This window comes from Eufriesea mexicana, unplaced genomic scaffold (genome assembly GCF_001483705.2).
Source record: "Eufriesea mexicana isolate 0111107269 unplaced genomic scaffold, ASM148370v2 scaffold1137, whole genome shotgun sequence".
NCBI lineage: Eukaryota > Metazoa > Arthropoda > Insecta > Hymenoptera > Apidae > Eufriesea > Eufriesea mexicana.
The window spans coordinates 702,988-709,578 of NW_016909254.1; positions in this window are offsets into that span (position 1 = coordinate 702,988).

Below are 6,591 nucleotides of genomic sequence, written 5' to 3' on the forward strand. Positions count from 1 at the left end.
AAGAGTGTCGGAAAGGCGAGGAGGAGAAAATTCCGTCGGTTGCACACACGCGTGGAGCACGGTGGCGTTGGAGTTAGGGGAAAGGCGCTATAGAGGTCCCCTCTAGTGAGATTGGGCCCCGTTCGGGTCTCTCTCGCACACTCTCTCACGACGTCGAAGGTTTCCTTCGCACCGGTTCGTGCCGTGGCGGTCCGGCTCGGCTCGTGCACATACGCCATGGTCTCTCGTGTCGAATCGGGCCAGCTTCGTGGTGCCCAGCTGGATCCGTACACCCATTTGTCGGCCTCGAACTCGTCGTCGTCGTCGTCGAGGTACGCGCGGCCCATCCGAACGCCAGAGATCCGTTCTCGATCGGTCTGTCGTCTCGCCTGTGAAACGTGCAGCGTGTCTCGGTGATCTGATGTAACCCTTCTCTCTTTCTCTCTGTCTCCCCCCCTCGGCCTCTCTTTCTCGCTCTCGCACAGTCACTCCTTCTCTTAGCGTCGCCGAGCGGTCCCAACGTCTGGATCCGTGGAGCGCACTTGCTCGTCGTCGTCGTCGTCGTCGATGCCGCTGGCTGTGTTCTCTCGCGCGCCGATTCCACCGATCGTTCCATCCACGATTCCACCGACGATTCCACCGGCGATTCTGCTAACGACCACACCGACCACTCCACGGCCGATCCCTGGCTGCTAATTAAACCTGGTGAGCTCGCTGGACACCGCCGGAACCCGATTCGTTCGCGGTCTCGAACGTCGATCCACGATCCACGATCCACAGACTTTCCACGCGATCGTGATCGCTCTGCTGCGTGTGGGTTTTTCTCTGCCAAAGGACTTGGAAACGGACTTGGCACCGGGTCGACGAGCACACCTCTGGGCCCATCGACGATCTCACGACCGGATTTACGACCCCTTGACGATTCGCTGGAGTTTCGGACAAAAGTCACGTCGGTGGAACGTTCGGTCGCGAGTTTCGGTCGTCGACGAAGGATACCGTGTGGTTCGGTGCTCGACTAGTTCTCGCGTAGTGCTGGTTCTTCGCCAACGAGATCCGTGATCCTGTCGATGTCGGGTACACCGTGTTCGTGGTACGTGCGTGTGCACGAGCCGAGTTTAGGCTGGTTTTAACGCGGACGGGTGGGATTGAGAGGTTAAGTGGCTCGGAGGATGAGGATCGAGGAGCGGTCGTTAGAAATTGAAAGCTTCTCGGAGAAGGAAAGCTCGGACGTTTGTGACGGGGAAAGCAGACATTTCGTTCTCGGCGATCGCCGAGAGATTCCGTTCTGCGCTCTCGTGCGCCAGCAATTAATCGATTAATCGGTCGTTGGAACGAGAGAGACGGCCGATTTTCATGACGAAACTGGTTTAAGTGGTTCGCATTAGCATCTTTAATATGCTACTGTTACGGGATACAATTCCGTGTGGAGTAAGTGGACGAGATTAATGTTTCCATTGCGACGGGGGCCCAGGGACGTTGGTGGAGCAAATCAAAGCGTTTCACGGTGTCGTTTCTCGTGGACTGATAAAACCGATACGCGTGCACTTACGACCGATTAAGATAAAAGAGTATATACGAAGCGAGTGGAAAGGAAAAATATTTATAAGAAGCGTGTCGGTGATGGCGCGCTCACCGTTTTCACGGCTGTCGACGTTTTCGAGTGTCGATCGTGGTGATCGATTAACCGGCCAGCCGAAAATCGGTTCGTGGCCCGCGGAGGAAAAAATCGTCGAGTGAAAGTGGTCTCGGGATGGTAGCCGTGTGCCGTTGCATTCCGTGCGTTTAATTCCGAGTGCATTCGTGATTAATTAAGAGCGGAGAAAAGCGATCTCGCGCGCTCGAAGAATCGTGAAGAATGCCCCCAGGTTGATATACCTACACGTATACCTGCCGGTGTGTCCGTTCCGCGTGTGTATATCTCGATGCCGGTGCATAAAAACCAATTCGTGATCTGCTAATCTAGTCACATTGACTTTAAGATTACCTCTCTGAAACTAGTGGTCCGAAACGAGGACGTAGGACATTTCGCTGGCCGTTACGAAGATCTGTTTATCGTTCGCGATCTGCGGAACGGGGACTGCTCGTAAACACAATATTATGATAATATTATCTCGCCGCGATAACGCTGCCGCGAACGTAAGCGAAATCTCGAATCTGTCCGCGGCGCGATCCGGCCGTGTAGAAAAGATTTTCGATAAACCGTTTCGATCGCGGCCGCTCACGATCCGGTCGTAGCCGCACACGGTGTCTTTCGCCATCGGTCCGATTCGATTCTGAAATCGGTTTAGAAAGAGCCGGTTCGATCCCAGTCGGAAACGTACGGCCAAGACAGAAGTGGAACATCTAGATTTGTGGAACATTTATTATCGTTATCCGTGGTGCGTTAACTCTCGAGTAATGTGCGGGATCGAACGACGCCGGCTTAACGATCGTTCGGTAACGACGCACCGCGTCACGGGTTTAACGGCGAGGAAAATTTTCGTTTCGAGGTGCAACGAGTCGGGATCGTGTCCCGTGGTTGGTATTATCACGCTGCAAACGTGTCGATGATAATTCCTCCTGCACGAAACATCATCGGCCCGAGGAAGTGCTTGTTATGGATATCTGCGCTGCGATCGAACGGGAATACTTTCTCGAGCGGAATTACGTGGATGGCATCCAGGGAAGCCAAGTTTTCGAACCCTTGCAGGAGTGAGTACACCTTGTTTCACGCTATCCTTATCGCCGGTTATTAAACGGAAGTGTCGCTGTTAAGAATCTTTTATCTCCGCGCCAGTTACTCGTAGTAATAACTCCTACTCGTCCAACCGATATTTTACCGCGTGAAAAACATCCAGTCCGCTGATCGATCCGTGTTCACGAACGCGAGCACGAATTAAAAATCGACGGATGACCCGCGCGAATGGCGATTTAACGCGTTCCCCCGGTTCGGTTACGTGTCTAAAAGCACCACGTTTCCAGCACTTAGGAACGTCTCAATTAAAATAAATCACCTGCTAGAGTTACCCCCGTGAAGTGCAATCCGATCGCGATACATCCTCCCCCCGAAGCCAAACGTTAATCAAGAGGTTGATCGTTGGTCGATCGATTCGCAACAGGAGTCGATCGAACCAGCCGATCCCGGCAACGGCACACGTTCGCCCAATAAAATCTCATTTTCCGATCTACCCGAACCAACCGACCAACTATCGTAACATCTAAGCAAAATACCTCCACCTGTTAAAATCTGCCCGTGTGTAGCGGGATCACGAAGCGTATCCTTCCGTGGAACGAGCACGGCCACGATAACCACGCGAGAAAGCACAATGGAGCACGTTGGGCCCCGCTATTTATGAATATAATGTTCCGATCGTCCTGCGCCGGCTCAACGGCCCGTTGTTCGAGCGGAAAAGACCGCGATTTTTTAGCGATCGGTGAAAGTCGAAGTTCGCCGGTAATCCCGACAATGCCGGAAGCCCTGCGCCGCTCCTCATCGCGGTCGTCTCGAAGAAAGAAGTCGAAAGGTATCGCGCATACGAGGACGCGTGTGCAGACTTTGTCTCTACGTGTCTCTGTTCAACGCGTCCGGGGTTCTGAAAATTTCGGGGGTCAACGTGGAACGGGGATTTGGAAATTTTTCCTGGGATCGGATCAAGCTTATAAAGATATCTGGAATCCACGAGATTTCGAATCGGGATGGGACGAAATGGGACCCTGAAAATATCCGAGGTCCCGAAGATGTCGAATCGAGTCGGGATCCCGAAAATATCCAATATCGCGAAGGTATCGAATCGGGTCGGGACCTTGAAAATATCCGAGACCTCTGGGACTTGGGGAAATCGCGAAAATGTTGGGGATTGCGGGATATTTTCGGGATCCCGAAGACCACTAGTTCCTCCGTGTCTTCCCGATGTCTTGACCCATTACATCGCACCGGGACGACGAACCGTGACGGGCGCTGGCCGCGTTTTTTCTCCTCGTTTCATAGAGGATCACCGTGGGGACGATAAATCGCGCGAAAGTCGCGGACGAATACCGATCCCCGTGACGATAAAAGAACGCGTACGAGCGTGGAGGAGGGACGAGAAAGTTGAACCACGAGAATCGACGCACGTGCCTTTTTCTCGCCCTATTCTCTTCGTTCGAGTGGTAATTAAGGTGAAGCATCGTGGGCACGCGATGTAATGATTATCCTCGAGGTACGTCCGTGTGCTGGAGATGGAATCGTCGGTGGTACTGATTAAGGGGGGATATTGATGTTATAAGCTCGAGATGGATGTTTGATTCGGATCTGTAACGAACGGTGACAAATTGGGCCTGCCTTCGTGTTTGCACGGTGATAGGGGTCAAGTAAGAGAGGGTTAAACGCAGATCGTGGTGCAGCAGTGATCGCGATATTTGGACCAAGTAGGTGGAGCAAGATTTTCTTTAATCTTTCCGGTATTAATTATTAAACCGAGAATTTGGGTCGAATTACTTTTGTCAAGCTGGAAGACCCTTTTTCGTTCTTACTACAATTATTTCCGCTGATTCTACGTTTAAGGATTCCTCCTGTCATTCTACCTCGGGTACCACTAAAATTACAACCTTTATTATAGGTAAATGTTCATTTATCGATTCAGTTTTGTAAGCTATTTTTCTTCTCTCGGTACCTTGACAGATATATGATTTTGACGCTCTTTCGTTGGTATGCCAAGAGTTAAGGAAAGAATGTACTCTATGGGACAGTTGTTCCTCGATTATTGTCCAAATGAAATAGAGAGTATATTTTTCACGACATAATTTCTACCTTCCAAGATCCTTTGACATCTCCATGGTCTCGAAAAATGGTCTCGTTTACGGAAAATTGAAAGATAGTAGCGTTTGAAAGTTATATATTCTTGTTTTTAATCCAGTAATAATTTTGCCGCGTATTAATCGGTATCAGACTTATCTTATTTCTCGGTTTCCACGACATAGAACTTCGAAACTCACCTGTAGCGCTTGCCTCGACTTCCGTGCACGACAAGCGTAAATAAGATCAAATTCCTCCGCTCTTATATGTACATTATTTTCCGTTGTTGGCTTAACGAATGCCACAAGTCGTGTTTTTCGATGATTGTGTTCATTGTTGCGTCACCGAGCGAGGAATTCCGTATGCCAGACCGAGCAATCGGTTTTGGCAGCTGTATTAAGACAGGTGCGGAAATACCCGCGCAAGATTTCCCATTTTTCGTTATCGACTCTCCATTATCGATTATCCATGTACATCGAATCTTATTTGTATCCTCGAAACGATTCGAAACGCTGACGAGATGGAAGAGAAGCAAGGTGTGCATCCTCTTTGAATTTCGATATTTATAGATATCGGTAATTTCATTACCGGTAATGAAAATTGTAATAGAAATTCCCGCTACTATAGTGAATTATTTCGCGCTGATCATTAGCACGGTATCCTGTTTAATCGTGCGTGAAGAATCAATTTAACGAAGTCCAGAGTCGCTCGCGCGATCATTTTTTCCCTTCTACGTTGGCAACCTAACGCTCGATGATCTACCAATTACGAATACTTAACCAACCACGCGGCCTCAAATTTATTTACCCGTGGATAATTCCAATTTTTCATCGGCTACTGGTTCACCTTCGTTATTGCACGAACGGGTTGCGTTACGATTTTAGGTTTCCGCGCGGGACGATAATTATTAGGAAGACGCGGAGGCATCAGCAATGCGGCCTCGAGTCGCGAGATAACGTAATTCCCCGACGTTCTTTAACCCGATTTCGTGTTGCTTTTGGCAGATTATAATTTCGGAATTTATCATCCCGGAGCGTATAATCGAATTAGAATTTACAGCAGATCTTCGCCAAGCTGCTTATCGAATACGTAAATAGCAGGACGCGTTCGTGATTAACCATCGTGACCGCGTTCGCTCCAAATACTTGTTACGATTATCTCGCTAAATATTTGTTTAGCGAGGCATACGCTGTACAGCGAGAAACAAAATTGAATACGCGACAAAAATCGCGAAGAAAGTATACCGGATGAAGGTAAGACGATTAAAGTTAACGTTTCCAACTGCTTGCTCCTTATCGCGATAAACGAAAACGATTCTCAAAGTTATCGACGCATAATCCCTTACAGCTTCAATTGCTAGTAAGAACACTTTATATTCTTGATACGCTTTAGTCAAGAATGTTACTTAAATACCGTGGAATCACGTGAGCAGTGATATAAGAAACAGCACGTATTCATGTGGCTTACCTGTTCAGCCTCGGTTCTGAGACTAGACAGACTGAACTTAAGAAGGCCCTATATAACCAAGGACTCTAGTCTAAGCCTGTATCGCATCGTTGATTCCAACAGGTATAATAATAATTCGCAATTAATGATTCCTTACTTCCCTAAGGACGATCGAATTCGAACGAAATTTTCCAGAGTCGTATCTGATAAGCAATTCGATGTACATGCACATTTTTAGCTGCTGTTGTCGAAATTTAAGGGACAAAACACCGATCGAAACATTCGATTCGTAGGGTGAAAGCGTTGTACATAGACGAAAATGGTGGACGTATCGTTTAATGAGAGCTCGTTATCACGGAGATACCAAAGATACCGAAATACCGTGTCCGCTATAGCAGCTGTCGTTGAATTGG